General features: G+C 28.5%; 1 protein-coding gene and 1 long non-coding RNA gene across 4 annotated transcripts in view; one reads left to right on the forward strand and one right to left on the reverse strand.

Annotated features, from left to right (window-relative positions):
• Positions 1-2,015, forward strand: part of LOC129968688 (uncharacterized) — a 30,977-nt gene extending 28,962 nt beyond the window's left edge. Inside the window, exon 3 of the long non-coding RNA XR_008784439.1 lies at positions 1,928-2,015. This is a non-coding gene — a long non-coding RNA (uncharacterized LOC129968688). The remainder of the gene's footprint in view (positions 1-1,927) is intronic.
• LOC129968622 (proton-coupled folate transporter-like) overlaps positions 1-26,587 on the reverse strand; it is a 63,707-nt gene that overhangs the window by 13,654 nt on the left and 23,466 nt on the right. Inside the window, exon 1 of one of the 3 annotated variants that reach the window (XM_056082713.1) lies at positions 14,733-14,761. The exons of 1 other annotated variant lie outside the window; for it this stretch is intronic. The gene's annotated coding sequence lies outside the window, so the exon portion shown is untranslated. Of the gene's footprint in view, positions 1-9,480; positions 9,620-14,732; positions 14,762-26,587 lie in introns of those variants that run through there. One more of the 3 variants, XM_056082728.1, reaches the window with a different exon arrangement.

Here is a 26,587-nt window from a genome sequence, read left to right on the forward strand (position 1 = left end):
CAACGAAACTCTTCTAGGATTTGACTAGCGTTATAGAAATGAAGAAAAATTCATCTACGTCGGGGCAACGATGATCATCAAGCTACTGCTCTTTTTATTTGTCTTTTTAAAGTTTATTTCAAGCTTGCTATAGTGAAAATTATATAAGAGTTCTTTTAAAATTCTAGTTGTTATTTAAATTGCATATCTTTGATGAGAAAAAGTCTCTCTTGATCTAATTCTTATCTTCTCCTCTAAAGGGATTTGAAAACTCATCTTAAAAAAATATAAAGACATTGATAGTTTAACTTGGAATTCTCAAAAAATGCTTTTTGAAAGATACTGAGAATTTTGAGTTCAGTGATAAATTTACCTTTTTTCTGAAAACGGTATGTTTTTATTAATGGATGTTGTTAATTGACTGGAAATGTAACTAAAACTTAACATCCATTCTTATATGACAAGAATGTGATGTCATTCTTATATGACTATTCCTAAATGGAAATGAGTTCTTCTTATCATCCGTATCTAATTTGAACCTTTATTATCAGTTGTATTTGTTTTTTATATATCGACTGATGATTTGCTGTTTAGTGGATAGAAATTTTCTTGGTGTGATATCTGTCAAAAATCAAATTTGCACATTGAAAGTTTTACATATCCTTTTAAATACACTTTTATTTTAATTTAATTTTATTTTAAATCATTTATACGGTGAAGTGATTTTTTTTTCTTTTGAATAGATAAACCAAAATAATTATAAAGTGCTTATTATTACAGCATGTTACATCAAATATTTTTTAATACGATTGTACTAGGAAATGTTTTGCAATTTCAAACGTGAACATTTTTCCTTATTAATCATTGTGTCTGACCAGCGTGCTCTGCATATTAAAATCTTTACATTTCGTAACCTTCTTTGAAACAAGATTTATGAAGTCACCAGAAATAGAAAATGCTCACGTTACTACCTGCATATTAAGTAATGCGTTACTAAATATAATATAAACTGGCTTCAGAAAATGAGTTTTCTTTCTTCTTCCTTTCTCTTTTTTACCTGCTTTCATCTTCTTAAAATTATTCGTTGTAAGCATATCAATAAGCACTCATCCATTTGCATTTCGTTGCTTTTCTCAAATAAGAAAAGTTTATATCAATTTTGTTCGTTAACTTCTTTTTATCTAATAAACTCATTAAATGTTTGAATAATTCATCCTTTTTACCAATCATTAATAATCATTTAAAATTTGCTAATATAACAGATTTAACTGATTAATAAAATATTAATAGCCCTTGTAGTACTTTTTATAGAATTTCTATAGCTCTAATTCATTTGTACTAGATAATTAATTTTTCAGCATTTTTGCTCCACAACAGAATTCCTCAAAAGATATATATATATATATATATATATATATATATATATATATATATATATATATATATATATATATATATATATATATATATATATATATATATATATTAGTAATCATAATTGTTCCTTTTCTAAATGGCATAATATTATTAATTCATGCCTAAAAATATAAAATAATAAATATTATTAAAAGGTTTGGCCTTCAATTAAGTTCATATCAGTGCCCTCCTAAAATCAGCAAGTCATTTGTAGATGTTCAACAATATACATAGCAGTGATGTGTTAGTGTTTAGCTTATGATTTAAGGTTTCATACTTCTCTTAGTTTTCTCACTCTCAGTTTTGGTTCTTGATGTAAATACATGACAGTAAATTTAAAAAAAAAAAAATAGAAATTTCATTGTTACATTGAAGCTAAAATTAGACATATTCTATTGAGAAACAAAAAAAGTTACTCCTAAGAATAAATAAATATGCATGTTAATGACAGATTTAATTTGGTTATTAATTATTAAATTTACTAAATTCTTTGAAGGAAAAAGGACGCAATTTAAGAAATTTTTTTTCTAAGGATTGGAACTTCTAATTTGAGGCATCGCAACCAGCCATGGATCTACGACTAAATCAGCAACTGCTGGCCGTTGAGTGCAAGAGAACCGTAGGCAAGTTGATTAAAAATATACTATCAGCCTAATTGTCGAATTATTGAGTTTTTCTAGTATACAAATTTTTGTTAATTATAAAATACTAGCTGCCTTTGGCAACCAGCCTGTTCACCAATCTTAATGCTCGTTAAAATTTTAATAATTAAATATTTATGTAGCTTTTATTTTAATAGCTTCTTCATCAAAATATTTTAAAGCTTCAAATTTGATAGTCATATAATTCACTTATAATATTATAAAGGCCTTCAGCCATGACGTAATATGTATCTCTCTAATTTTCTGTTAGCTCCCGTAGAATTTATGCTTTAAATTAAAATTGAAATGATTAATCTGCAATTAATATAAAAACACTTTTTACCGAAACGAAGCATTTTTTAAAAATGTGAGTACTGAAAACAGAATCGCTGAATATTTAAACCTTACGGGCACTAAAGAATATCTTTCTTAATTTATGTAATATCTCAAGAAGTGTTCAACAAAATATTCTCAGATTCATCATGAACAGATCGATTAATTAACAATGTTTAGTTTTAAATGCATCAAACACTAAGAAAATAAACAGAATCGTTTGAAATAATCGGTCGAAAACATGTTAAGCCTTCAAAACCAAGTTCGTATCCGTTGAAAATAGAGTTGTCAACCATCAGAACACAATGCGCATGCGTGAATTTTCAACGTCAATTATGGTAACGCAAATGCGTGAATTTTCTACGCCAGCTGGGGTAACGCTACGCAGATTAAAAATTTTTAATTTCCTTTATTCTGTTTTATTTTAATTCAAAAGTATTTCAGAATGAACTGAAATATCGATTAATTAACAATGTTTAATTTTCAATGCATCAAACATTAAGCAAATAAAAGAATCGTTTGAAATAATCGGCAGAAAATATGTTAAGCCTAACCTCTTTAGCGTGGGAAAAAACTGAAGCCTTGCTCTTTTGGCAGTGGGGAAATGAAAAGATTTTTTGGCGGGAAAGTTAGTTTTTATTTAATAATTAAAATTCTAATTAAAAATAAAAAAAACACCCATGTTCACACTCCCGACCTTCAAGCATGTGCGAAATTTGGTAGCTGTAGGTTGAACTGTCTGTCTTGTAGAAAGCCAACACGCACGCACACACACACACACACACACACACACACACACACACACACACACACACACACACACACACACACACACACACACACACACACACACACACACACACACACACAGCTTTATTATAAATATAGATTAAGGTACCATTAGTAGTTTTTCAAGTAATGTTCCTAAATTTATTTCATTATGTTCACTGCGTCTGCCAAAATTATAATTTGTATGTACCTGAAATTATCAGTTACAATAAATAAAAAAAATGCATATAAATTTTCAAAGTTACTGAAATTAAAGAAATTAACTTAATAAATCATTAAAATGATGCTAAATAATAAATTGGGAAAAATAAGAAACTAATTTGACCAGTCTAAGAAGGGATCTCATATTGTGCATTGCCTGGGTTGGCAAAACTCTTGTCATTGATTATAGCATAATAATGTTTCAGTTTTATTTACCTATCTTTATTTTGTTAAAAAAAATTTCTATTTATTATATAGTGATGGTAACTAAAAAAATACACATAAATGCATTTCACAAAGCCGGCAAGCAATATGAAATACATTACGAATATGAATCTAATAATTAAAAACAATGAAAATTACTAAAATACATTTAAAAGTATTTTTAAAATCCATCAAAATTAGAAAAAAAACAACTTTAAAATTTGTTTTCTATTTTATTTCTATTCAATGGGCTGATATGCTCAGAGAATGACGTTAAAATGTTAATTAATGTTTTATTAAAAATTTAATTAGAATTTTCAAAAATACTATCTTAGAAATTACCTACTGTCCAAGAACATATCACATGAACTTTTAGAGCACTTTAAACAATTTTTTTCATCAATACCATAGCATAACGCTATTTCCAAATAATATGCGATGCTATAAACAATAACATGCTAAAAACTATTGGATGCCATTAAAATGTATTTGGGAAATTAGCTCCTAAATTTTAAACTATTCTAAGCCGGCGATTTTAAAATTCCTAGAAATTATGACTTTTCTTTACTGAGTAATGTATGTCTTCATTCAGAACTTGTAGAGAAAATTTATAATTGTTTATAAATCGATATTAGAATATTTATAATTTATTATATATTCATAGTTTTCTGTATCATTACGTCGAAAAGTAATAAATATAAATGAAGACTTCAAATGAATATTCCAACTGAATTTATATACCTTTTCTCTTTTCATGCATTTTAATTACCTATAAAGTTTTGTAAATTTTGTTCATAAATGTATTTTTTCATATTGATATGTTTTTTCTTCCATTCAATAACGATTTTTTTTATTTCTTTATATTTGAAAGACGTTTGACTTTTCGGAAAGGAAGTCTTTGGATAGACTGGCAAATAAAATTATTGATGAATTTATGGTCGTTTATTCCGCGTCAAGTTCTATCCTCAAAGATGAATAAAAGGTTTATTCAAGTATCATATTTTTATAAGTGATTTCAATATCTGTGACGTATGCAAGATGTATAGTTACATCTGAATGCAGCAAGATTATTGTCAGATAAAAATCTTAGACCACGGACATCACATTTATCTATTGCGAGATTGATATGGAATATTTCTTATTGAAGCGAAAGTTCATAAAATATGCTTATTTTCTCTGCAACAACTTTTCTAAAATCTTGAATAAAATACATACCTCTATGCTTGTATAAAGCTATCAAAACTGTATTTTTAATTTGCTTCAACATGTAAGCAACTGTAATAAATGACTTCAGAATAATTTTTGTCAACTAGAATACTTTCATTTCAAAGAATAAAAATAGAAAAAGAAAAATCTACTTTAAATTCTTATTAATTTAAATTCTTTTTTTATTCTTTAAATTCTTATTATTCTATTTAATTTCTTATTTCAAAGAATTTTTTTTGAAATATTTTAAAAATTGATTATAATTGGAAATTTTATTTTACTAACAAATCATCATTCTTATATTAGTAAAGATAGTTTTCCGATTGCAATAAAAAAACGTAAGCTCCAATATTTTAATTAAAAATACGCTTGTTATGGACTTTTTTTCATTGTTTCTTTTCAATTTTTTTTCCGTTTTACTTTTGGTACTATAAAATCACTATGTTTCTTTTACAAACTTTTAGTAGCACTGTATTTTGCGACTTTTAGTAATACTGCAGTTTGCAACTTTTAGTAGTACAGCAATGGCAACTTTTCAAGAAAGTGTTTTTGATCTTAAATTTTCTGCTTTGAAATTGTTGATATTTTCATTAAACAGAATTAATTGGAATATAAAAGGCTTTTCACTTTATTGTAATCATACTTGTAAAATATTAAAAATCCTTTATAACTCGGACAGCAGCATGAAATTTTGTCAACAAAGTTAAAATTAAGTACAAAATATACAGGGTGTGCCATAAATTCGTGTAAATTACAAAAGAATAATAGAAAAAAGCAATGCTTAAAAAACTGCGGTTTGCTGGAATATGATCAAAAAGTCTTTGGACTTTTTTTTCCAATTAAAATTATTAAAAAATGAACGATAGATGGCGCCCACACACCAAACCGAAACGGTTTATGCAAATCAGGATAGGTATAAAACACAAGGTTGGAAACGAATCCATCATTCGATATCAGCAGCGTGCCATCGTTACCAGATCCAGCATTAGTGATTAAACTTTTCTATAAGAACGATCAATCCACGATAAAAGCATTGCGAAAGTTCCGCACGGTGAAAGGAAGCAAGGTGAATAAATGAGTGGGATACTGAATTTAACACGTCGTTTTGAGAAAAAAGGGAGTTTGGAGGATTGTCCACAATGTGGCTGACCATGCATCAATGCGGACTGCGTCCCTGTTGTACAAGTGTCATTGAAAATTTGATAGCCGAGATATCAGTGGGAAGTAGGGATTGCAATACCGGTATACCGGGATACCGAATACCAGTATTTTGAGCTATTTGTACAATTTTGTAATATCGGTATTCACAAGTTTAAATACCGGTTTTTCGGTATTTACTAGAAATTTTTAAAATTGTCTCCACTATATGTTCAGGTATCGCGAACATAGCAATATAGTATACGCTTTTGTTTTTATGTTTCCCTAACGGGCGAAATTAATTAGCTAATTAATGGCTTAAATAATTGCTTAATTCTAAATTAGCGAAACATGGATTATCCCTGAAAGAAAATATTGTATCAATAACGACTGATGGAGCAACAATTATGAAAAAAGTTGGAAAGTTGATTGGTGCAAATCAGCAGTTGTGCTATGCACATGGAATTCAATTAGGAGTAATAGATGTATTATACCAAAAATATAAAGAACCGAAGAATCCAAATACTGCGGATATAGAAACTTCGGATTCCAACTATATTACATTGAAAAATCGCACAGAAGAAAGGCATACCAAAATAGAAAATGAATTATGGTATTTACATAATTCTAATGATTTTAAAAATGAAAATGAAAAGAAGAAAAGAAAATAACCAATTCAAATCTGATTAAGTTAGAGTAAAGTTTCTAAAAAAATTTTCCCACAAACCTATCCACATTCAGAATTCGGTTCAATTATAGAAGATTATGATGTCACTACTGTCGATAGTGAAAAAGAATTGTCTCTTGAATAAAAATTAGAATTAGCAATAAATAAAAAAATTTCAACGAACCAAAATACAATACAGAAATCGGCTATATCCAAAACCATCCGACGAGAAATCGATTTATTTGAAGATGAGGGATTTAGAGATAAATACTTGGAAAAAGTATATTGCGCATTGCTAACAGTACCACCAACTAGCGTAGATGCCGAAAGAGCGTTTTCGAGAGCTGGTCATTTTTACACAAAATTACTTTTCAGGCTTAATGACAGTACAATGGATGCATTAGGTTATTTTTAGATCACATTTCAAAAATTTGTAATAGTACCACAAACTGAATAGTGATATTTACACTTTTTTTTGTTATTTAAATAAATAAGATGTTTCTTTACTTTTTTGTAATTATATACTGTTATAATTTATAAGTTGCAAATTATTTTTTGTGATATTTACGCTCTCTAACAGAACTGGCAAATAAAAGAAAGAAACACCTGTGCTTTCTTTCTTTTTCTAAAATTTCTAATACCGGTATTAAAACCGGTATCCCGGTATTAAGATTTAAAAAATACCGAATACCGGTATTGAAATTTTGGGCCGGTATTGCAATCCCTAGTGGGAGGTAATAGTGTTGAGAGAGTAACGAGGATTCCGGAAACTTCAATCTAAAGCATTTTGAAAATAATCTTGAAACTGCATCTGCACAAGATATAGGCTCTTCATTAATTATTGCCAACAGAGTCCGAAGAAGGACAAGCCTTTGCAACATGGGCACTTGTACAAATGGAACATGACCCACGGTGACTGCTGAACATCATGTAGACTGATGAAGCTCACTTTTCCTTGCATGATGACGTCAATACTCAAAAAAATCTTATCTGGGCGACATCAAACCCTCGTGAGTACACGACCAAACCGCTACAATCTCCGTGTGTGACTGTTTATTGCGGTTTCGCCGTTTCATTTTGGGACCTATATTTATGAAAAGCATTGTCCTATAACCCGCTAGGAAAACCAGTTCTGTCACTGCAGAACTGTATCTTACGCTTTTTCGAGACCATATTGTGCTTGTTTTGCAGCAAAGACGTGCATTACCTGCCGTCTTGCTGCAAAACAAGCACAAGCTCCTTCTTATGTTACTCGTTCTATTAAGACGTTCATCCTAGACACATTCTCTGAGGACCGAATGATAAACCGAGAATTGCAAAATTAAGTGGTTCTCACGATCGCCTGACCTTACTCCAAAGGACTTTTGAATCTGGGATACCTAAATTCTCGTGTCTACCGAGTCTTTCCATTCACTTCGGTGGAACTGAAAGATGCTATTCAAAGAATCGTAGGAGGCATCTATGTCGACATATTATACTCATCTGTAATAGGCGCTTAATCCCTGTGATGGAAGTCATGTTGAACATCTTTTGCTTTAAAATGAAATAAGTTGCATTAAGTTATTATGCTCTGTTTTATCGATTCCTTAAACCATCTCATTCTGAGCGCCATCCATTGGTCATTTTTTAAAAATCATTTTTAATAAGAAAAATATCGAAAGGTTCTGCTAGTCCCCGCCAACCGCAATTTTTGTCGAACATTATTTTTTTTATTATGATTTCTTAAAATTTCGCTTTACGTACCCTATATTTTTTATTTCCATAATGTAAACACAACCCAAAAACATCTGATTTTAAATAACATTTTTAACATTACAAATTATTTCTTCCTTCTCTTATGTAAAAAAGCCAAACCCCACATATAAAGAAGGAAAAAAAATGTTGTTATTTTTATTGTTTGGAAAAAGTTTTTACAACAGTTATTGATTGAATCAATATTCTTCTCACTGACGCATTCATTATTTTTCATAAACGTTTTTAATTTGTTCTTTCAGTTTATCTCACAGAAATTCTGATTTTAAAATAAATTCTGATTTGATCTGACCTCTTATGATCTCACGAAAATAAGACGTTAGTTTTCAGCCAAGAGATAAGAAAGGTTCGGTAGGTAATAAGCTTGCACATTTATTTGTATTCTAAAGTAATTATTTTTTTAGTCCAAAATCATTCTTGAATTTTTTATCTCTTTGTCAGTTTTGCTAAAATCATTTAAGCGTTTTGACTCAATTATTATTTTTTCCCACAATTTTTTGTGCAACTCTCATAATACATTTTCTTTCATTTTTTCAATGCATTTACCTTTTATAATGCAATATAATGTGATAGTGAAATGAAATGTCCGGGTATAAAGCAACGAGACTCAATTTCCAAGAAAATGAATAATAATTATTATTTAAAGCTATTATCTTATTTTCCCAAATTTTGTATTTTACTTGCCTTGGAATTCAGCGAATGCGTCTTTTTATTGTTAAAAAGCTAGTTGGAATCTGGTCTTCCATATTTTGATACCCAAAAGGAAAGTTAAGAAGGTGAATTTCAAATTTTAAGTAAAATATTTTTCTCAAGAGATATATTTAACGCTATTAATTAGTAAAAGATACTTCTTCGTGATACTTGATGTAAAATATATTTTTTTTAATGAATAAACTATTTTGCTTTGATATTTATAAAAAAATTACTCATATCTAGTATGGTGATCTGTTATGGAGAATCAGTCCCATTCAATTACAGAACCTGATGAATCATTAATAACGGAGTGCGATTGATTTTCTTTTCTGAGGATAGAAATGGATTAATGGAGTAAAATGGAATGTTGTGTTTTATAGAAACAACACTTGAATTGATATTCATTCACTAGAATTGTTCACCACACCAACAAGAAAACATTCAATTCTGCAGAAAACTTACGGATACAGCAAATTTTTATTGGCATTGGGAATTCTATTCTTAATTCATCAATCATACATTTGAGATTCTGCTTTTTGCTTTCTCAGCTTTCTGATCAGCTAAAAATGTTACAAATATCTTCCCACTAATCTGAAAATAAAGAAGAAACTTCGAATTGTGATTAGTTAGAATCAAGCTTTTCATTATTGAAAATTTAGATTTGATTTAAGAAAATAAACAGAGATGAATATGTATGATGCAACATAATTAATACTCGGAATATGACTAATACATGGACGAAGATTAATTAAAAGGAGGAATCAGTCTGCATAGTGAAATAAATTTGGAATAATTGGATCAGTAGGTAAAAATTAAAATTTTTTATTCTGACATTTATTTGTTAAATGCCAAATTTACTGCTTATTCATTATCATTATTTTTTTTAACCATATTCAGAAAAATGTCAAATGGAATTTTCTCCGTGAATTTAATTCAATTATTTTGTTCTATTATTTTTCATTTTTCTATTGTAACAACTAAATACACAAGAATTGTCTGCATCAAGCTATCAAGACATGAGGGCTTTATTCAATAGTTTCAATGCGTGTGCTTTTATATCATATTTGATTTTATATCAAATGTCAATGAGATATTTTTTAGATTTTTACATTTTTACAATAAATCGACTTTCAGTAAAAAGTGTAATGGTATGTACAATTATCAGGTTCATATAATCAATTCATCGGTATATGTATCTAGCTTTAAGCTCTCTAAAAGTATTTTTCCAATTCTATAAGATAATTTTATGCGAATATTGTTTTCAAAAATGTTTTTTAGATTTAAATGTCGGTAATTTAAATTCTAAACATAAATAGAAAAGTGCAAGTTTTTTTAATATACATTACCGTTTACCTTTTTTTCAATTTTGATTAATGTCACATCTTTGTTTCTGGAAAACGTTTTTTAATTTTTATACCCATATGGTAATTTAAGCACCATACAAATGCACATGAATTTTAAGATTTTAAACAGAAATAGAGATTTGTGCACATTATTCGAATAATTTTTTATAATTGCTCTTAATCAGTAAATATTGGATAATAAATTATCCAAAAAAGGGATGCAAAAAATTTATTATTGATTAAAAAGCTATTACGCGCTTATTTCTCGCGTTATTTGTTTTGAACAAAAAATAGAAAAAGAGTGAATCTTGTTTTTAACTTTTTAATGATTATATTGATTAGAACTGATTAAGTAATATGAAGAGATATGAAACCAATAAAATATCATTAAAAATCATAAGAAATCTTCTCATAAGAAAAAGAACCAGCGAAGAATTATTTAATTATTAAAAGCACCATTTGAAGTATCTTTCATATTTTCAATAACATACAAAATACTCTTTTGAAAATAGTAATTTTTCTTCTGATAAGATATAAAAATTATCAAATTAAATTTTTTCAGTATAATAAAAACCTTTTGACAATCACCATTCTCTAAATTTAAATGTGCACTTAAAATTTTATAAATCGGTAAATAATAGATAAATAGTATTATATAACGAATATTCATGTTCACTTACCTTTCCATGTTGGGGCTTTCCTGCTATGATCATAATTCTACCTTTTCTGAATAATTCCGTTACGAAACTCTCGCTTATATTTACTTTAGATTTATGAATAAATTTTAAGTGAAACTGGTTAATCTTGTTCTTATTTTAAAGGTTGAGCTTTAATCTTATGAATCGCTCTATATGAATTTCAATTACTTTAAAATTCATAAGAACATCAAAACAATGAAAGATATTTTCATCAAGATTTAAAGTTAGACTAAATGAAGTCTCCAGCAGTGACAAATTAAATTAAAATAAAAGGCATTATATAAGGCATGAATGCTGCGCACGGTCTAGATATAATTATAGAAGGAAATCTTCCCTTTCAAGAACATTAATTAATTAACAGGGTTTAAAACCTGTTATCTAATACGAATGCATATCTAAGTTGCAAATTCTAAAAAAAGGATTCGTATTTCACTCATTTGATTATCATGACATAAAAATGATATAGAATAAACATATAATATTTTAGACCTGTTCCACTACAGACACATTAAACTTGTATTTTTTATTTGCCTAGTTTTTTTCAGGTAAATTATTTAAAATTGGAAATTTTGGAATTATTTTGTTTTATTATTATTTTTGTAAAAAAACATCTTTTAATCTAGCAAATGATTTTCATCTTTGAATAAGATAATGCAACAAACATTACAAGAGCCATTTTAAAATTATGTGTTTGCTGAAAGCAAAGCACATTTTAAGTAATTAAAATTTTTGTATACCGCAATTAAAAAAAGTATGTGTCAAGTGTATTTGATGTGTAATAAAAACTGCGTATGATTCCAATTTAGTCATTTTTGCAAATACAGCATTTTATTATGTGAAAAAATTGAAAATATGATAATTTAACTCTTCCAAACTTTAAATGAGGAAAGGTTTCTATAAATATATAATAATATAAATTTTAATAAAAAAAGTAAAGAATCAAATTATTCCAGAATTACTGAAAACTGTCAAAAAAATCAATTAAATTTTTTTTTCCTTTAGAATAGTTTCGAATTTTGAAACAGAATGCATTAATTTACTTAGAATGTATGATCTTTGATTCTTTAGTTCAAAACTAATGCAAATTTATTAATACTATTATTTGGGATTTCTATCAAATGAATATATTAGAAGTAAAAAGTTAACTTTCCGCATAAAAAGTAGTTTTTGTCTAAAAGAATATGTACATATTATCTAGAGTTCATTCTAAATCTATTGCAAATGTGGATAGAAAAGCTAATGACAGTTCACCTTAATTAATTTCGATGAAAATGGCGATTTCAAGAAAATGCGAATAGTTCAAATTTAATGCGATTTTTTTGTTAGTACTACTGCTGATTTCATAGTAGTATAGCATGTAGTGACGTACATGCTGTGTTTAAATCGCCCTTATATTACAAATTATATAAATTGCACAATTTGAAATTCGCAAATTTCGCTTTCAGTTTAAGTTTCCCATTCACGTGGAATATTATTTTATATAAAATTGGTGATCATGAACAACTTTCTACTTGATTTTTTTTTTCATATTTCTAATATTTTTGGATATATAATACGTAAGGTGTGCATTTCATCTCTAGGGATGTTGCAGGTCGTCTCACTATTTTGGAATACCTATATTCCTATGAACACACGAAACTTTTATAATTATATCTGCACTTTTCACAAATGAACGTGCATGTTTTTCAGTTCCTACATTTAAATTTGAAATAAATAATAACTTGCAAGCATCTGATTGTAATAATTTTTTTAAAATAGTTTTTTTGCCCTCAATTTTTTAACAATGCATACAGATGTTTTTCTTTAAATTGGCATAACCTCTGTAAGCATTTCAATATCGATTTTATTTATATTTTGTTTAATATATGCACAGTTACGAGAATTATATTAAATTTCGTTGCAACGGAAAAGAAAATGAATGTGAAGTTTTACATTCTAATGCATGATTCATTTTCTTCTCTTTTCTATTGACTTTTAAATAAGGCACGAGACCGTAATGAAATCGTTTCCTATGCTGAAATCGAATCTTATCTGAAATTATGTTAATATCAAATTTTGAAATGATAAATTTATCAGTTTTGATAGAATTGCCATTTCCAACAAGATTTGTCTATTGATACGAATATTAGATTTGTCACTATCATGTGATTCAGAACGATAGAAAATGATTTATGAGCCCAGAAACTCCTAACATACAAGATTTTATGCAATTTGATTAAAACATTTCTTGCATATGAATAACTTACGCATTTTTTAATTTTGCTAAGAAAGATAAAGAAAAATTTAAATCAGAAAATTATACATTTGACTTCTTAAAAAGACTTAAATTTTATCTGTCTTTTGAGGATAAAACTTTTAACATTTAAAACACAATTATTTTTAAAATTACATTTTGATATAAAATTTTCAAATTTCGAAGAAATTAAGATGAAAGAATTTAATTCTTGGATATTTTCAAATAAAAAAATTAAATTACTTGCCTATTTTTTTAACAAATAAATTTTGTGCTGCTATAAATACTTACATAAAAAAGTTAACTTCAATGAAACAGAAAATAACAATAAGAAAGCATATGCAAAGCTACGCAGAATAAAAACGAATGTAAAAGGACATGGTACATAAGCATGGTATCATCGTAACTATGCATTATTTTATATATAAAATATTCGTATTTCAAAGATATGCTTTAAAGACCTATTTGTTGCTGAATTTAATTGTGGTATCAATTTAAACTGATTTCTAAAAATCTTGAAAAATATGAGTAATAACAGAAAAAAGATATAAGGAAGTTATTGGATGCATAAATGCTATTAAGCATATTAATTGTTAACGAATGAAATAAATTTGATCTTTCTTTGATAAAAAAAATCTCACGAAGTCAAGAAGTAAAATTATGCTTCATTTTAAAACAAATTTTTATCAAAATCTTTTAAAGAAAGATTATATAAACGGAAAGTATTAAAATTATTTAGTCAAAGCTACTCATCACTGAAATATATTAATCTGAAAGGAAGAACAAAAGTAAAATTAATATTTATTTACAAAATTGCAATATAACTATATGAAACATTACATAAAAATGCTTATACTGGATGGAAAAGTATGTAGCGTTGAATGAAAACTTAGGAACCTCTAGATAACGAACGGCGATTTCATCTATTTTCATAATAATAAATTTACATAAATTCATATACTTAGATAATGCAACAATCTCTATTAAATTTAATCGAAATTTTATTCTGGCATATCTGTTTATGTGAAGTTATTTTCGGGAGAAACTGAAATATTTCTCAATGATACTTGATAATAGATATGGATGCACGGCTAATATTGCTTAAGGTAACACCCAAACATGACATCTATTTTTGTCCTTTCAAAATTATATTATCGAATTTTAAACGATAAATACCTCCTTATAAAATAAATATACATAAACGGATAAACACAATGAAAAGAATCTCCATCAGTCATTAAACAACAAATAATCCGTTACCTGATCGTAATCGACCTGACTTAAAGAGCTCAATTTTACACAATTTGATTCAGTAATTCTTAATAAATTTTAATTTTGATCAATATTAGCTTTCTATTTCATTAAAATAAGCGGTGCAATAAAATAAAATGTATGCAAAACGATTATCTAATTATGATGACAATAGGAAAGCAACATTACCTACACCGAAGTGAACTCCATATTCTCCTTCCAACGGAATGAGCCGGTTTATTTTTATACGACGAATATAGATAGCACGGACCAAGGTCGTTCGATAAAGCTATCTGTGGATGAATCTAATAACATGCATGATGGAGACAGAGAGAGAAGAAAAGATTTCAAAATTTAATTTTTAGCGGTGTTTTCTTCTCCGCAATCTTATCCGTATGTATATATATATATATATATATATATATATATATATATATATATATATATATATATATATATATATATATATATATATATATATATATATATATATATATATATATATATATATATATATATATACTGCCCTGCTTCTCTTACCTTAATCGCTGCCCAGTAGTTAATTTTTAAACTATGAAAAATAGGCATCTACTTTAAATTCGAAAGAAAAAAATGCTCTGAATGATTTAAAGAATTTTATTTCATAATCGATAAATGTATTGCTAAAAATTAGGAATTCCAAATTTTTGTACTACTTCCTAGTCCTATCAACCACATATAGTAAAATATTTTTGGCCTTTAATATTTTAAACATAAAAAAATCCACCCTTCTGCGATAAAAACTAACCCCTAATTATTTCTGCTTTGGATATTTTTATTAAAGATTATTTCATGCATTTCTCGAGACATTTCTTCAGACATTTGACGGTCTCGAGGAAGGTCTACGAAAATGCACTGCATTTCTTAGCAGTGACCGTTGACTGGTATATAATTCCACAACTAAAATAATGGAATTCGAAGCTTCATTTTAGTCTACTTTAGCAGCAGAAAATTCGAACCTTCTTGTATGAAATGCTAGCGAAACAAAAATATTTAATTAAATATGATTAATAGCACCAGGAAAATGTTTAAAAGTTTAAAAAATTACGTATTTTAATCATTTTTAGCTTTACATTTATTAACTCAAACAACATAATACATAAATATAATTTTCGATATTATTTAAAGCAAGTTTTTTCAACTGGAAGTATATGGCTTTCTGAAACGGTTCAGAAATCAGCTATTGGGGAACGATATGAGAGAATTTACATTATAGTTATGTCTAATGAAAAAATGAACGCTTTAATATCAAAACAAAAATAATGAAGAAAAGTGTAGTCTTTTATATCTTAAGTAATCTACTATAATGTAAATATAAGAAATAATTAATAAATATAAAATTATTTGATATTTTCATTGAATGATATATTTATTTTTTATAGTACTTATACAGAATGTTCGCCGTACTGAATTTGATTGTTAAAATGTTATTGTCCTATAATCAGGACATTGAATCATTGTAATTTTATGGCTTTAATGTATAAGTAATTTTTTCTGCACTTTAGAGAAGTTAGTTAGACATGTATAGTTTGAAAAATGGCCAACTATTAAAGTAATATAAAAACTAAATAAGCAATATAAAATGTCCCCTATGATCTTTCACGTATGAAATTGTATAAAGAAATCCTACACTTAATAGTACAATTGTCAGCTTTGGAATCGTGATGCTAAGTAATGTAGCCTCACTGTGTCATTTTTGCTGGAGATAATATTTCACTCCATTGTGATTAAAAAAAATAAAAAATGACTGCCAAATGTATTAACTGAGGGGGTTGCTTACACGGCCAGCTATCACAGTTGCCCTAAATTTCCTGGCAAATCGATGAATACAAATAATAGAATTCAACTTGGTTAAAATTCGCATTACTTTTGAAACAACAATAGTGCCTCTGGTCAAGACTAAGTTAAATCCTCTCCATCTTTTCATCATGAAAAACCTAATTACACTGCAATTAACGAAGGTGAAGACACCAGCAACATCAAAGATGTGCTCTTACTTCTCAGTGAGATGAATTCAATTTTCGTTATCAAAGACATATCTAAGTTCATAACCCAACTGAAAACAGTAAATGATCCTATTGATAAGCTATTCATCCATACGGATGCCATGAAAAGCAGTGAAGTTGCTTCTAATTAATTATTTCTGTCTTGTTTCTGATTGCTATGTAAAACTCTGAACTTCGTCATTCCTTGAACTCTTCTACTACAGGGCATTACGACCTCTTGCTTAATATTATCTCTGATATATCTCACTTCTTATATTATCTCTGATATCTTATATATTTCACTTCATTTGCAATGATCTTCAACCAGCCTGGAACAAACTTTATAGAAAGCCATATTTCGGTTTTGGAATCCATCTAACTATCTCGTTCTGTGATTGGTTCTTTCCTTTTTGATATGCCACGGGCTGGTATGATATTTTCATCTTGATTGATTGTGCTAATATTATTGTAAAATTTGTTCTTTTCATTTTCTCTTTTTCCCCCTTCCTCCACTTTCGATAAAATTATCGCATCTGAGAATTTTCATCAAAATTTTTTTCCAGTAAATTTTATTGAACTATGCAACTGCGATTGCTATGTTATTTATAACATAGTTAGGTGAGGAGATGAAAAGCCCTTGAGTTCAAATTTCCGTGAACTTTTATTTCAAATAAGCTATTCAAATAATAATTTATCTTGAATGATCACTGGTAAGTGTATTTGTCATTTATAATTTCATAAATCAATTAGTTAACTAGCAATAAATTGATGTTTTCTTATTTTAAGCAATTAGTTTGTCATAATAAAATCTCATCAAAAGAATCGAAGATATCAAAAAGTTAATATCTGTAAGAGCTGAAATAAAATGACTAAAAATATATGACATTTTAAATCTCTTCTAAAAAAACAATTTAATATTAAAAGTCTTTTCTAAGCTACAATAATTGGAGAAATCATATTAATGTTCTGCTTTGAAGTAACTTTAGAGTTTTTTGAGAGGTACTTCGTAATTTCGAACCGCGATCAGATGACGAGAACGATACTAGGGCTAACATGTCTCTCCTCCAAGTTTCCGCATTACTCCAGTTGGAGGGCATTGCCGTTTCTATGGTGGTTCTTTGATGGAATCAAGTTTCGAACTTGAAGTCCACCGCCCTGAAATCCAGACTTAGTCACTGTAATCCTTATACTTGACACAAATTAAAACCCAATGACACGATAATGCATAATTTCAGTAGTTGTCAAATTTGTTTAAAATAATGATTATTCAGATATTCATAATCTTTGGCCAATCTTGACTGCAACAAAGCAAACTTTTTTTTGTTTGAAATTTTAGTAGTTTTATCAAAAATGTTTACCAAGTATTATTGATAGGTACGGTGGTCTATATAAAAAATAAAATTTCTTGATTTTTCCCATCATTACTTTTACTTTTCAATCAGCATAAAAATGACTATTTGAATTATTTTTTAAAAAATTTCTGATTAGGAGTGCATGCATATTTATAATGATTATGGAATTATTATTAGGCCACGATTAGAGTGACGGTCCTATGCATAACTTAAAACTATTGTTTCCCAACTATACATGAAGTGATGTCAAAGCAGAAAGTTATGATTGTCTGGTTTATCTTGATTTACATATCATGGGGCAGATAATAATCAGTCAATCGGAACCATTATGTCATAATGCTTATTTGAAGCATTAGATTACAAATAGCAAAAATTTGCTTTGCTTGCTTTTCGTTAACTTAAAACTATTGTTTCCCAACTATACATAAACTATTCATTTCTCTATGCTTCACATTTTTAAAAAATAGTTTCCAGTTACAAAAGAAAACCCTGCATCAATTGAAGGAAAGATACCTATACATATTTTATTTATTGATTTAGTACCAAGAAAAAAAAAACTTTACCTCGACTGCTGCAAAATTCATGTCATTGTCTTGTTATCAATAAGTCTATTTGTAAAGAAATATCAGTACGCGTGGTTCGGATGATTGTTTTTTGATAGCATTATCTACAAAAGGTTGTAAGTCAAAATATTTTAATCTGATAATTTCATCACGAGAATGTTTCATAACAGAATCTGACAGATGAAAAAATTTAATACAAATTAAAGATCTCCGTAATACTAATTCATGGAAAAAAGCAAGATAAATAAATGCCTGAACATTTGCAATCAATTAAAGGTAATTTTTTTTTTAAAAAATGGCATTGATAAAATTAAGATAATTTTTTCGATAAAATTTATTTAAATATTTTATGTATGATGTTCTTCTAATATTGTTATTCGTTTATGAAAAAGGTATAAAATCTCAGTAAGGATTTTATCAAGAAATATTTAAGAAATGTATTTTAACATCTGTACAATAATCCTTTGATATCCGTAGACTGTTCAACAAAGATTGATCATAAATTGGTAAAAAATATTTCGCGATAGATATACTCCAAATTTTGATGCCTTTCACAAAATGCTTTCCATTATATTCAATGTATTCATCCCACCTTTTTTTTCAGTCTTCAAACACATGCTGAAAATTTACTTTTACAGGCCCTTTAAAATCGTTCCTGTAGGTTTTATCATAACCCTTGATGAAAAAGATTTACTCCGGAGGCGTTTTTTCAAATTGAGGGAAAATATCTCATGGGGTTAAATCAGAGCTATAAGGAGGATGGAAACAGGTAATGTTGATTTTGAAAGGTAGCGATGAGCAATCTCAGAACTCAGAATCTTGGATTGTTACTAGCTTGGAATATGTTATGAGAAATGTAAAAACCTCGGATGAGTTCGTAGATGCGCCATGTGGCTCATAGGGTTTAGAAATGGTGGGAACTTGAAATATTCAATTTGCAATAACTTCTTTAATATTGAAGATAGAAAAATTAATTAAATTAGCCGAATCAGCGCCTCATTAAGAAAAAAAATTTCGTATTTAAAGTTTCTAGATAGCTGCAAATGCTTATAAGTTAGAGGTTAAAAACTGATTTTTAAAGTCTTAATTCTGACTGTCTCTAACATCAATAATTTATATTGCCAAATTAAAAAAAAAAAAAAAAAAAAAAAAAAAAAAAAACGAATCAAAATCTCTACTTTTCTTTTATTTCCTTTGGTTTGCTGTCTGCAGTATTATTGAGAAGATACTATATTAAGACATATTGTAATAATAAAAGACAATCTTATGGCTTTATCTCAAGTATGGGTATATTTATTTATCGACTAATATATATTTATCGCGAAGAAAATCGGCAAAGATACCTTGTTACAGGGTGTGGCAGAAAAATCCGGACAAACAAATTTCAATGTAACTTGATTAAAAATTAATAAATTATCAAAATATAACAAATAATAATAAGAGTAGACTTTTACTGATAAATAAATTTAATTGATTTCAAAGTGGCCGGCTTTTATAGTGATGCAGAGGCGCAAACGCTTATTGAAATTTTCAGCAATAGGCCGCAAGTCTTCTTTCTTTAATCTATTTCATTCCAGCAGAAGCCATTGCTTTAGAGAGTCCAAACTTTTATGTCGTTTAATGCAAGCCCTAGAATCCAAAATGGACCATATACTTTAATCATGGGATTGAGATTCGGCGAGTATTGTGCCCGTTCACCAGATGATATTACGTCCAGAAAATGTTACTTCCACCAATCTTCTGTCTTTTTAGCCTTGTGAGCCGATGCAAAGTCTTGTTAAACTCCTACTTTAAATTGCTCAAGTGTGTTTTGGCTCACGGAAATATAACAGCTTCTAGAATGTCCCACTGAAGCACTTTTGGGATTATTTTAGCTCCCTCATCCACAAAAACCAGAGATGTTTTGCAGCTTTCGCAAATTCCGCCCCAGACCATGACCGACTTTGGGTTTTTGCGATGTTCACCAATTGCTGAAGTGCTTGGTGCATCTACATGCCAGATCCTATAGTTCTAGGAGTTACGAACTTTTGGAGGGTAAAGATCTTTTCATTAGTGAAAAGGAATCTCTCTCAGTTTTCACATGCGGCCCGTTCCAAAAGTTTTTGGCGTCTTGGGAACCGCACGAGTTTGTTTTCTTCAGTGAGAAGCTGAACTTTCTGGACCTTGTAAGGCTTCAGTCCAAGTTCTGGTTTTGCCATTCGTTGTTCTGATCTATCCCTTATTTTCAGTTCACGAGCGATCTTTCTCATGGAAACCTTCGAATTTCATTGAACTCGCTTTTTGATAACCTACGGCTCCTGAAAGTGTTCACCATACGTTTTAGTTCACTTCCTGAACTTTGGCCATCATTGCCAAGCTCTTTGAAACGATAGATTGCATCAGATAATGTTTGCCGAGGAACATTAAACAAAAGAACAACTTCATACTATTCGTTTTCCAACTTTAAAATAGCATATCATTTGCTTGGCATTGTAAAAAGGCCAGAAATCAGTATATAAACTAAAAGATACGTTATAAAATATGTTATAATTGAAGTGGTAGACAAAAAGAAATGAATAAAAATTGAAAAGAAATTAATTAACTTTTATTCTATGATGTAATAACTTTGTCCGAGTTTTTGTGCTGCACCCTGTATCCTATTAACTATGACATGTGGTTAAACCTAAAGTTTGCCAATGCAATGCAGTAAATACACAAATGCTGAAGAATGTTTAAAAAAACCCTAATGATAAATTTCGTTTTATTCCAATTAATAATTATAATTGAAACATATAATCTGCATAAGATAAGATCTTAGTTCCAATATTAATTAAGAAGAGCAGACGTTTTTTTTCCTTCAATATAAATGAAAAATCAAACGATACATTCGTATTTTCTGTCAGGAAACGTTATTGTTTGCATTTAATTTAAAGAAAAATATTTGCAAACGATAGTTGACTTCTTCAAATATGTTTAAAATGCAGAGATAAACTTTCAGTTCTGGCTGATTAATACAAATTTTTGACACTTGCTAAAAGCTTCAAAGCATTTCAATTATATAAACTTTGTAAGAAGTCTGGGTATGTACATTATTTTTTATAATATTTGTACTTTGATATTATTTATTTTGCAAGAAATAAAGAATTATTTCATAGCAATATAAATATTATCTATGGTTGATATACAATGTAATATTTCATTTTCACTTTATCGTATACAAAATATAAAGAAGATATAATCATCAAAAAGTTCAAAGCGCAGCATTTTATGAAACTCGAATCGTATCGAATGTCTCTGAGTCCGAAAAACATATTTTTGTTATTATGGCTATCAATCTGTCTGTCTGTGACAAAGATAACTCAAAAACACTTTGAAGTAGACAAATGAAAATTCATAGCTGTCTTTCCGACACATTTGTAGATTTCTATCAAATGTTGAGTAAAATCTGCTTAGAGGAAGTTTGTCTATATGGTTGTTTCAGTAAAAATGAACTCAATAATTACGAAACGCTAAAAGCCAAGTAAATAAAATTTGATACACAGAATTAACATCTAAAATAGAGATTTGTATCAAAACTTGAATTAAATCTGTCAAGCGGTTGACCATCTGTCGGTCCGTACTTTCTCCTGCTTGTAAACGCGATAATTCATAAACACAATGATTTAAATCAATGAAACTCATTATGTTATTTGTTGCCACAATTGTAGTTTCGCGTCAAATTTTGTTGTGAATCGGTCTGCAATAAGGCATCCAAAACACGTATTCGCAAAATAGTAAAATACCAGATTCATATCAAATATCTGTATTTTGTAACTGTCGTCATATCTGTAATTTGTAACTACTTTCTATGGCGTTAACAACGCTATACAAGGTATTCGCGGCCTTATCCAAGTTTTATGCGGGTAGAGGGGGGAATAAACTGTAGAATATGCAAGAATGTTTTAGGAAGATCATTTCCTTTGGTTTCTGTCTAGGGATTGGAAGGAATTCGAAAACAATAACTTAGATAAAAAGAAATCTACCTTTGCCTTCCACCTGGCCGAACAATTTTTTTTATATTTTAGTTCATTTCTTATCTTATCTTTTAAGTTTTTAGTGTTTATTTTCCATTCTTGTTGATCATCGAACTCTCGAGCAAAAAATAAATAAATAGAAATAAGCATCGATATTCCAAAATAAACAATAGTCGATTAAAAAAAGAAAATATTACTTTTAAAAATACGCTCGTGGTTTGCTACTCTACGACCCTAATGGGCAAGATGCCACTGGGTTTTCCACAGATTAATAATATTTAAACTTTAATTTTCGATTTCTTACTTGAGCAGTATGATGATAAGAAATAAGGTAAATGTTTCCTAAATATTAATAATTTAAGTATCTAATTTAAACAATTGATCAATATACAACAAATTAGGATAATATATTACCTCCTCCCTATTATTTACAAAATATTAAAATTATAACTCGATATAAACACTACAAAATTACATGCATTCGAGCATCTTTATCTTTTGTTTATATTGCTAAAGAATGAATTATTATTACGAAATGGGAGTTACTAATAAGAAATGAATCCAATAAATATTTATGAAAGGAGCTGAAAGTGGAATTTGAATTTGATTGCAAGGTAATCAAACTCAACATTTATGACAGAACTTCACTGTTTGTTTTACAAGAGTGGACAGCAATTCCTTGAGAAATATTCCAGAGACTTGTAAATAGGCTTTTCTCATAGAGTAGTAGACGTCTCTGCAACAACAACAAACCGCTCTACTTCACATTAAATTTCCACGCATTTGCAAACTAAGGCATTTTAAATTCATTCAATTCACACAGCGAATACAATCAACGAAATACCGTAAACTTGACTCTTTTTTTCCATTTTTGAAGGCGCCCGGTTCTTTTAATTATAAAAAGCACAGAGTAGTCATAAAATACTTTCCTAACTACAAAAATATTACAAAAAAACCTGAATATAAAACTGTAAACATTTTACTATGGAAATGTATCCTTAATTTTTTTAGTCCAAGAGATACTGCAACTAATGCAGAAATAGTAATTTCTACATTGTAATCAAAATGGCACCAGAGAAGGAAAAACTTTAATGTGCCCTTTGGTTTCCTGCATTCAAACCGAATATTAATATTTAGTACCGATTTTGGGGGTTTTTCAAACCCATTTGAAAATATGGATTCACTCAAGATCACAGATGTTATATCTGGATGCGACAGCCGAAATTCCAGACAACACTTGGTAATAAATCTTAGAGTGTCAAAGGTGAATACCAGTACCGCGCTGAAATATACTGACGTAGGTAATTTTATCAAGAACTTCATAAACATCCTTTCCACTATATCGAGACAAACCATATGTCAAATTCTAATATTTTTTTGTAATTAAGGAAAAGCTTTCGAGATTACACCGTTACATAATATTACATTTCTGAGCAAATAAATAATATAATAAAATGTATTGCTATTTATGATGTTAAATTTATTGCAATTTAAAATAAGTATTTACTTTATTTTTAGTGCATTTAGCAGATTTCTTATCTTTATTCAACTCAATATTACTATAAGAAGATTCAAGTTTAAACAATATCAATTTATGGAAAATCAGCTATTCTTATATAGAACAGAAAATTTGATGAGTTTCGTAAGTGGACAGCTAAACATTATTTACTATAAACATTTATACTACTTAGGATATTGAAGATTTTTTATTTTTAATATAATGAGTGATGGTATTGATATTCTGTAAATTTCGCTTGATTTGATTGAAAATTCTACACGTTATAAGCAAAACGTAAGCAGGAAAATTTGGGATTTAGTAATAAAATTTTTATATCTTCTCCGATCTATGCCTTATTTTCATGGAAATGCATATAAGTATTAAAAACTCTCGAGATAAGACAATAAAGGTTGCAAATGATTGCTAGATTTTTGGGGAGAACCTAAATCATTTCGTCTGCCATCAATTTCTGGTTGGTCCCCTTAATACCCTCGTGAACGAACTTTCATTGTAAAAATGTGAATTCATGTATATTCTTTAAACGATCTAAATTCAAATGCAGTTCACCCTGCCTTTCTAGAAAAAATTTTAAAAATGTAAAAATACGAAAGCTTTTGGATACTTTTGATCAGATAGTGTATATCGTAAGTAATGAATATGAAAACTGTTCCCAGAAATTTCTTTTCATTTATGCAAATAAAATCTACGGTTTTGATAAATGAGATTAATTTTAAGACTGAATAGCAATTCATAATTGTTTTGAGACAGAGAGCAATTTTTAAACTCGTATCACATAGACATGGCTTGAATGATGTGATGGTAAGTGTTCTTCATCTTAAATAATAAGGATTGCTCATTTATATGCATACCATTTGTATGCATTTCTCGTACACTTTTAAAATTAAAATAAACATCATGATTCAAATTTGTTTGATCTTTTGTCATTCTTGTCCTTGGGAATGAAAGCAGAAATGGGTGTTTTGTTATCGCGTTCAAAGAAAATCATTTATTTGTTGTATTCAAAGCAAATTTCAATAAATATCAAAAGATAAAAGAATTATACGACATGTAAAATATATTTAATTATGCAAGCGCACAATTTTAGTACATTCAACAGTCCCTTATTTCTAATTTCATTTCTACTAAAAATTATTTAGTCTTTGCGTGGTTTATAGAAATGGATGCTTAATGCAATATATACACAAAACAGCAAAGACAGTTCTTTTGATGTAAAGGTATTTAAATTTACAATGCCTTTTCCTATACAATATTTGATATTAGAATGCAATCATTTTGAATTTTTGTTATCATTTATCGCAACTGATACAAAAGTATCATAAGACTGAGTGGCCTTTAAAATATTACGTAGAATTGTCCATGAGCATTTAGCAACAGAAAGGGAATTATTCCTTACCATTTTTAATAATCCGGGAACAATGTGAATGGTTTTCATTGATAAGGGTCATCACTAGCCACAATACAATCTCTCTCGTAGAAGGTACGCTTCATCATTGAAGTGAAAAGAATTTGACTCGTCAACATATCTTTACTCATCAGAGAAGCGAGAGCCTGCTTATTTATACAGAAATGTCTCATCCACATACTTATGGGTTCCCTTATGGGACATTAGACATATGTAGTCCTTATGTTACGATTTACTGATACCTTTGTAAGTCCCGAGATTTACAAGTAATTTTTTTAAAAAATAGGAATTTTCTTCTGACCAATTAGTTAGGCATTATTTAGGGATAATTTGTAATTTTTGGGATAATTCGTGATATTTTTTCATAAACAATTAACCAAGAAGTGACAGTGTATTCATAGAAGTGGGTGACTGCGATTCTTGTCCCATTAATTTGTTGAACATTTAAATTTCTTTTTAATACTTGATAATTATAGTTTCTTCATATTTTAATTGTGTACTGGCATACCTAATATGTTTAAATTGCTTAAAAATTCCAAATGATAGTTTTTCTCTTTGCCGATTCCTATACATTAATACAACTCTAATAAACTTTCCAATCTTGTTCTGTTCTGTTTTTCATATTTTGTTTATTGATTTTTGTAGTCTTCATTTTTAGGGATAGTATAGTTATGTTGAAAAAAAATTATTAACGCTGTAGATATAAATTAATTGGAATTGTTTTATATATTTTCTAGTATACATAGAAAAGGAAATAAAGGAAAAATCAAAATATATTCATGGAGATTATGAAAAATCTCCGTTTCAGTCCGAAAAATACAATTTTGGAATTATGTCTATCTGTCTTTGAACATGATAACACAAAAATCCTTTGAGTGAGTCGATTGAAACTTGGTATGAAAATGTTATACCACATTTGTAAATTTCTATGAAATCTTAAAATGCGATCCATTCATAAGAAGTCCGTCTAATTAAAAACGATAACTATAAAACTTAGAGAGTTAAATAAATAAAATTTGGCGCATAGCATTAGCATCTAAATGTAGATTTGTATCAAATTTTGGATTAAATCTATCAAAAAGTTTATCGTTTGTCGGTCAGTAGTTTTGTGTGCATGCACGTGGTTGCACACATTCATTCAAAAGCGCAATAATATAAATAAATGAAATTTGCAATCGTGTAATAGCAATCG

Source organism: Argiope bruennichi, chromosome 1 (assembly GCF_947563725.1).
Source record: "Argiope bruennichi chromosome 1, qqArgBrue1.1, whole genome shotgun sequence".
Taxonomy (NCBI): Eukaryota; Metazoa; Arthropoda; class Arachnida; order Araneae; family Araneidae; genus Argiope; species Argiope bruennichi.